Below are 8,732 nucleotides of genomic sequence, written 5' to 3'. Positions count from 1 at the left end.
AGAAACTTTAACATTTCGTCATTTGAAGACGTCACATTATGACGTAAGAGGGTTAGACGTCACGCGAAGGAATTACTGAAAGTCTCGGTCATTGTTATTTTGAGCGGGCCGAGACTAGTTGGCAGTCGTGTCCCTGTAAGTAGGATACATGCAGACAGACAGATCTAGATCTAGTGTCTCGCTTTCTTGCACAGTGTCACCTATGCTTACTGTGTGTGTGTGTGTGTGTGTATGTGTGACGGAGTGATTGAGTTTGTGTTACTGTTTGTCGATTTCTTACGTGAGCCTTGAAGGCTTCGCCTCTTGTTTTTCAATTAAATTGATTGAAATTTTGGCCAAGTAATCTTCGACAAAGGCCAGACTTTCGTATTGCATTTCAGCTTGGAGGCTTAAAAATTAATTGATGACTTGGGTCATTAAATATCTAAAAATCGTAAATACGTTTTTTTTTATGAAACGATCCAAAAACAATTTCATCTTATTCTTCATTGTTTTCTGATTCTAAAAACATATAAATATGTTATATTCGGATTAGAAACAAGCTCTGAAAGTTAAACATACAAAAATTATGATTAAAATTAAATTTCCGAAATCGATTTAAAAGCAATTTCATCTTATTCCTTGTCGGTTCCTGATTCCAAAAACATAAAGACATGGTGTTTGAATTAAAAACAAGCTCAGAAAGTGAAAAAGAATAGAGATACAGAAAAGCGTGCTATCCTGCTCAGCTGAACCACTACAGCGCTAAACTGCCTTGTCAATGTCACTGCGTTTTCATCGTGCGAGGGACTGACGATGCTACATTGTCTTGGTGAGAAAAAAATGCAGTGCGTTCAGTTTCAGTCCGTGAGTTCGACAGATTGACTAAATGTAGTAATTTCGCCTTACGCGACTTGTTCTCTTTTGTTTTGTTTTCAACCTGAACTTACTTGGTGTATTTCATTCTCTTCCGTTTGTGAGATCACACACAGCAACACAAACGCACGCACGCACGCACAAACGCACGCACGCACGCACAAACGCACGTATGCATAAAATCAAGCAAGCACGTAACGGCACACGTGTTTTGACTAGTCATATTAACCTAGGTGTGTCAGTTTGACTCGTCATATTAACCTAGGTGTGTCAGTTTGACTCGTCATATTAACCTAGGTGTGTCAGTTTGACTCGTCATATTAACCTAGGTGTGTCAGTTTGACTAGTCATATTAACCTAGGTGTGTCAGTTTGACTAGTCATATTAACCTAGGTGTGTCAGTTTGACTCGTCATATTAACCTAGGTGTGTCAGTTTGACCAGTCATATTAACCTAGGTGTGTCAGTTTGACCAGTCATATTAACCTAGGTGTGTCAGTTTGACTAGTCATATTAACCTAGGTGTGTCAGTTGATGCCGGTGTGAGACTGTGCGTCTGGGTGTGTGTGTAATTGTGTTCGTGCGCTCCTGCTTTTGTGTGTGTTTGTATATGAGTGCGTGCTTTCGTGTGTGTGTGTGTGTGTGCATGTGTGTGTGTGTGTGTGTGTGTGTGTGTGTGTGTGTGTGTGTGTGTATGTGTGTGCATGCGGGTGTGTGTGTGTAAGTGTAAGTGATTGTGTAGGTGTGTGTGTTTGTGTGTGTGTGTGTGTGTGTGTGTGTGTGTGTGTGTGTGTGTATGTGTGTGTGTGTGTGTGTGTTTTCTAATCATTCCTCTCCTCTAAAGTTCCAATGATTGTTGTTTTTATATAGACGAGACTCTGGAACTTACAATACATGCACAAAGTGTTGCCCTTTATTTTTGTTCTTACGCTAAAACATCTGGAGGCGGTGCTTTTGAACGCTTACAAGTGTTTAAAACCCTGCCTTCAGCATTTAATGTTGCAAGAGAAGAAGTGTTCAAGTTTTAGAGTATCGCAGTCGTGTCTTGGTGCTGCGAATCAGGACAGACCCTGGGTGATTGGCAAGCGTCACACGTGCACCGCGTCGCTACGAGCCCTGGCTCATTTGTGCGGGCAATTTGCCGGGCCTGGCACTGTTCTTACTTAACGCTGTCCAGCGAATCCTCTCCTTCTGATGGCTTGGTGAGGGGGACTGTGGCCATAGATGTTCCAAAGCCAGCTACAACAGGCTGCTCAGAGCCAGACAGTAAAGAAAGGTTTATTGTGGATAATGTCTGCACGTGTGTGCTATTTCGTATTTCTGTCCCTATCTGTCGTAATGTCTGTCTGTGTGTCTGTCCCTATCTGTCGTAATGTCTGTCTGTGTGTCTTAGTCAGTCGGCGTGTCTATGTGAATGCTCGTCTGTTCTTTTATCACTGCCTCCTCTGTCTGTCTGTCTGTCTGTCTATCTCACTAGCGCTCTTTCTCTCTCTCTCTCTCTCTCTCTCTCTCTCTCTCTCTCTCTCTCTCTCTCTCTCTCTCTCTCTCTCTCTCTCTCTCTCTCTCAACACACACAAACACACACACACAAACATACACACAAACACACACACAAACACACTCACTCACACACACATACACACACACACACACACACACAAACACACACACACACACACACACACACACACACATGTAAAATGTATCTATAGTTTTGTAACCAAATAACAAAGAAGAATGAAGCCGTCTCATATGTTTGAATGTTCAGACGCTCGCTGCAACGCGGGATTGAAACCGAAGCCTTTTTTTTCACGTACAAAAACACAAATTAGGAAAAGATTCACGCGAAAAAAGAATCAATTCATGGTTTATGGTTATCAATTTTAAAAGTAAAACTAATTCTAAACAAAAGGAGGTGAAGCGGGGTGTACCAGTTTTGTATGACCAGTCGAGACACAGAATTAATGTATCGCCATATCTTTTTCTGTCAAATATATCCGTGGAACTATATTTCCTTCAAGGTCAGTGTAAAAGCTGGGCTGTGTCTTTGACAGATTCTATAATATTATATTATTATTATCCTTGACAGAAAACAGGGTCACCTTTTGAAAGAACGCAAGGTATGCGAAAGACAGCTAACCTAATATCTGGATAGATTATTGATTGGACGTTCACGTCGCATGTTAAAGTTGTGCCTTTCTTGAATTTCGGTCGATATTTTTACCTTACGGGTTTTTTCAGGGCGACTTTGGGAGGGGGGGGGGTGTCTTTATTTGAGCGGATGTCACGTGACCCTAGAAAAAGAAATCTTTGATCCAAAAAGAATGCCATTATTGCCATAGAAAGTTCAGCTAAAATGACACAGGAATGAATGCTCTCATGAGGGTACTTGTGAAAATATTTTCTTTGCACAGTTTATGAAGTTCCTCACTAAAAAGAAACAGGTTGCACAGAAAACCGTTCAGCGAAACTGGGACACACTGCTCTCAAAATCTAAGGAAAAGGGCCGTTACTTTTTTTATTTAGTCAAGTTTTGACTAAATATTTTAACATCGAGGGGGAATCGAAACGAGGGTCGTGGTGTATGTGCGTGTGTGCGTGTGTGTGTGTGTCTGTGTGTGTGTGTAGAGCGATTCAGACTAAACTACTGGACCGATCTTTATGAAATTTGACATGAGAGTTCCTGGGTATGAAATCCCCATACGTTTTTTTCATTTTTTGGATAAATGTCTTTGATGACGTCATATTCGGCTTTTCGTGAAAGTTGAGGCGGCACTGTCACGCCCTCATTTTTCAACCAAATTGGTTGAAATTTTGGTCAAGTAATCTTCGACAAAGCCCGGACTTCGGTATTGCATTTCAGCTTGGTGGCTTAAAAATTAATTAATGACTTTGGTCATTAAAAATCTGAAAATTGTAAAAAAAAAATAAAAATTTATAAAACGATCCAAATTTACGTTTATCTTATTCTCCATCATTTTCTGATTCCAAAAACATATAAATATGTTATATTCGGATTAAAAACAAGCTCTGAAAATTAAATATATAAAAATTATTATCAAAATTAAATTGTCGAAATCAATTTAAAAACACTTTCATCTTATTCCTTGTCGGTTCCTGATTCCAAAAACATATAGATATGATATGTTTGGATTAAAAACACGCTCAGAAAGTTAAAACAAAGAGAGGTACAGAAAAGCGTGCTATCCTTCTAAGCGCAACTACTACCCCGCTCTTCTTGTCAATTTCACTGCCTTTGCCATGAGCGGTGGACTGACGATGCTACGAGTATACGGTCTTGCTGAAAAATGGCATTGCGTTCAGTTTCATTCTGTGAGTTCGACAGCTACTTGACTAAATAGTGTATTTTCGCCTTACGCGACTTGTTTATTTTGGTATTCTTGTTTAGTAAAACAAATATTTTCTTCTCATGTGAACCATCTCGACTATCGTCACCATCCAACCGCAACCCGCACCCCCCCCCCCCCCCCCCCATCTTGGGAAAAAACAAGAACAGAGAAAAAAAACAGGAACTAACTTAAGCACCAAAGTGCAGACATCTAATCGTCGCAAAATAAGTGGTATGTGATATATTTTTGTGTCTGTCTGTCTGTCTGTCTGTCTGTCTGTCTTTGTGCAAACCGATGTTGAGTGGTAATGGAATCGAGTGGAACGCTCGACATGGGGAGGAGTGAGACAACACAGGAACTGAGACTCCAGACAGAACAGCCACCATTTTCCTTTCGTCGGTTTCAAGGAGACTCATCACGTGATCTTTGCTTACATGGTAATCTTTGAAGATTTAATGACATTAACTTTGTGATCTTTATTCATTTCCGCGGCTAGCGAGTTTTGTCAAGTCGCGTCTTCTCTCCGTTTCTCTTTTGGGTCAAGGCTTACCTATCTACCTCTGTGTCTCTCCGTCTCCGTCTCTGTCTCTGTCTCTGTCTCTGTCGCTGTCTCTTTCTCTCTCTCTCTCTCTCTCTCTCTCTCTCTCTCTCTCTATCTCTCTCTCTCTATCTCTCTCTCTCTCTCAAAGGGGGATTGCAACCACATAACAAGATGGCGAGAACGAAGAATAACCAAGCAAGCAACGTGTTTGTGTACACCCCCTCCCCCCGCCACCATCTCCTACTACCCACAGAAAGTAAAGTACAAAAAATCCCTCAAACTCTAAGAAAGTCTGATGACCCCCAATAATCTTCGCCTTTAAAATGTCTGACCCTGACAAGCCACCGCCCCCCTCCCCCTCCCTCCCCTACACACATACTCCTACTTAAACGTATACTTAGCAGAATTCAGTGCAGACGTAGCCGCCGGGTTGTCCTTTCCTTATCCATTTGTTCCGGGTTGGGGGGGGGGGGGGGGGGGGCGGCTATAAAGTTTATTCTGCCAAGATTTTGATCTTGTCCAATAACCGCAAAGTGTAATGTTGAAACACTTCCCACTGACAGCATCTCTCTCCCCTGTCTGTCTGTCTGTCTGTCTGTCTGTCTCTGTCTGTCTGTCTGTCTGTCTGTCTGTCTGTCTGTCTCTGTCTCTGTCTGTCTCTGTCTCTGTCTGTCTGTCTGTCTGTCTGGCTGTCTGTCTGTCTGTCTGATTGGGGGTGGGGTACTTAAAATGGGGGCCCTACTGTTCTTCTTGGCTCACCTTAGTATGGCGCCAGATTGTGTCTGGGGCAGACCAAGGTTCACGCCCGATTTCCACATTCGCCGTCATACTGTCAGGAACACACCCGCTAGGTAGCATCTGGCTAGTTTCTTTCTCTTCGCAGACATAGACCAACACACACAACTTGCGTGTTTCCGATTACAAGGCCACAGAAAAAAATGAGGGTCGGCGCGTCTGTTATTTTCTTTTTTCCCCCTTTTTTGTGTTGATTGAAGTTGTTGTTTTTGTCATTTTGTAAGGCGTGTGTCAGAGAAGAGCACCTTTCCTTGCCGAGTCTGCAAAATCTAAATTTGTCTTTTGTAATAAAAAGATTGTTCGAAGGCTCAAAATAAGTTCTGGTGTCGGGAGGACAACAATATTGGGTTGGTCGGGAATCGGAAACAAGGGATTTTGTTACGGCCTTTTTGTCATTGGGTATCTTTGTCAATGGCATTAAGGCCTCTATTATTGAAGATAGGGTGAGGGGGGGGGGGTGATGGCATGGCAGTTGTTCTCGCAATGGCCTTTCCAGATTGATTATGAATTGTCTGGGTAGGGCTGTATGTTAGGAAACGCTGCCGTTTGCTGAACTTTGGTTCAGTTTTGTGTGTTGCATGTAGTTGACTTATTTGTACTTTGTGGGAAAGTACCGATATTATATTTTGTAAACACAATATTTCTGTTTGGACGAGAATGCAGGTGAACTTTCTAGTCCTGTCAAAACAAGTTGTTTGCCAAGTTGTTTTGAGTCGTGGGTTCGTGGCATTCGCTCGGAGAATGTCACTATTCTAGTCTATGTGGACAGTTCATCTAATTTTAGTTGTATCATGTTCGGTCTGGAATATTCTCGAGATTGAGTATTTACTATATAGGCCAGCGCGATTTGTATGTTAAGAGACTTCTACTTTGAGTTCTGCTACGATGCGCAGTTGTATGTATGGAATGCTAAATAAATCCTCGAACTCAATTTGACGAGTTGTTGTCTGCTGCTGTGAAGACGGGCCACGTAGAATAAAAGAACACAACTATACGACATTTGAGAACTTCGTCAATCTCAAGTGTCGTATAACACTGTATAAGTCCGCAAATGAGATACCATTAGATCTCTCTCTTTGATGCTTATTTTTTGCTCTCTTTTTTTGTTTGGGGGTTTAAGTGGGTTGTTATGGCAGTATTCATCGCAAAGTCCTCGCAAGATTCATTATCACGTCTGGGCATGGTTGTATAAGTCCGCAAATGAGATACCATTGGATATCTGTTTTGGGATGCTTTATTTGTCTTTTGGAGGGGATGGTGAGGTAGGGGGGTGGTAACGGCAGTATTTATCGCAAAGTCCTTGCAAGATTCACTATCACATGTCTGGGTGTGGTTATGGCAGTATTTATCGCAAAGTCCTTGCAAGATTTACTATCACATGTCTGGGTGTGGTAACAGCAGTATTTATCGCACAGTCCTTGCAAGATTCACTATCACATGTCTGGGTGTGGTAACAGCAGTATTTATCGCACAGTCCTTGCAAGATTCACTATCACATGTCTGGGTGTGGTAACAGCAGTATTTATCGCACAGTCCTTGCAAGATTCACTATCACATGTCTGGGTGTGGTAACAGCAGTATTTATCGCACAGTCCTTGCAAGATTCACTATCACATGTCTGGGTGTGGTTATGGCAGTATTTATCGCAAAGTCCTTGCAAGATTCACTATCACATGTCTGGGTGAGGTAACGGCAGTATTTATCGCAAAGTCCTTGCAAGATTCACTATCACATGTCTGGGTGTGGTAACGGCAGTATTTATCGCAAAGTCCTTGCAAGATTCACTATCACATGTCTGGGTGTGGTAACGGCAGTATTTATCGCAAAGTCCTTGCAAGATTCACTATCACATGTCTGGGTGTGGTAACGGCAGTATTTATCGCAAAGTCCTTGCAAGATTCACTATCACATGTCTGGGTGTGGTAACGGCAGTATTTATCGCACAGTCCTTGCAAGATTCACTATCACATGTCTGGGTGTGGTAACGGCAGTATTTATCGCAACGTCCTTGCAAGATTCACTATCACATGTCTGGGTGTGGTAACGGCAGTATTTATCGCAAAGTCCTTGCAAGATTCACTATCACATGTCTGGGTGTGGTAACGGCAGTAGTTATCGCAAAGTCCTTGCAAGATTCACTATCACATGTCTGGGGGTGGTAACGGCAGTTATTTATCGCAAAGTCCTTGCAAGATTCACTATCACATGTCTGGGCGTGGTTTCATTGTACAAGGCCACAAATAAGGTTCCGTTAGACCATTGTTTTGAAGCTAAGTCGGCCGGATGTGCTATGCACGGTCTGGGCGTGGTTTCTCAAAGAAGGGAAAGCCAATGGTCATTGATGTGTTGAAATTAATGTATTTTCAAAGTTTTTCCAACTGTAAACCCTTCTTGTTATATGCAATGCAGAACCGTAAGGCAGAACTAGCATCCCTTTTAACACACACTCCAATGTCTAATGACCTCTAAAGGGAATACGGTCAAGTAGGTTAACGAGTAGCGAAAAGCCCCAAGGTCAAACAGGGAGGCAACGTTGGCACCCCAGTCTGCCAACCCTGCGGAGACCCCTGCAGCCACGTGCCACCCCAGTCTGCCAACCCTGCGGAGACCCCTGCAGCTATGTGCTGCCTATAGTGCACCAGATGGACAAACGGGAAGCCCAGTTTTCAGCTGTCGAGTTTGCACAATTCTAAGACGGTTCAAGCAAAAATAGAAGTTGTGCTACCGCGGGGAGGTTGAGAATGGACTGAGAGTGCGGCTTGTATTTGTCTGTGTTTATCTTCATGCAGAAAGTCTTTCATGTGTTGATTTGCTTGTTGCAGAGCCAACGAAGAAGAAGAAGATTTGTTTGTTGTTCGTGATACGGGTGGGGGAGAGGGAGGGAGGGGGGGGGGGTGAGGGGTAAAACGTATACTGCATGAATAATAATTGACAGTTTGCAGCTAATTAAAGTTAATTAACTGATGACCAAATAAAAGCAAATATAACAAGTGGCGTAAGGCGAAATTACTACATTTAGTCACGGAATGAACGCACTGTAGTTTTTCACCAAGACAGTACAGCTTCGTCAATCCCCGCGAGAAGGAAATCGCTCACCTTCCACGTGCAAAACGCAGTGAAATTAACACGCCAGAATAGCGCGGTAGTGTATTGTGCTAAGCAGGAAAGCACGCTTTTCTGTATTCTTGTTAA

The sequence above is a fragment of the Littorina saxatilis genome, linkage group LG10 (genome assembly GCF_037325665.1).
Source record: "Littorina saxatilis isolate snail1 linkage group LG10, US_GU_Lsax_2.0, whole genome shotgun sequence".
Classification (NCBI taxonomy): Eukaryota; Metazoa; Mollusca; class Gastropoda; order Littorinimorpha; family Littorinidae; genus Littorina; species Littorina saxatilis.
This window is presented reverse-complemented; position numbering follows the sequence as displayed.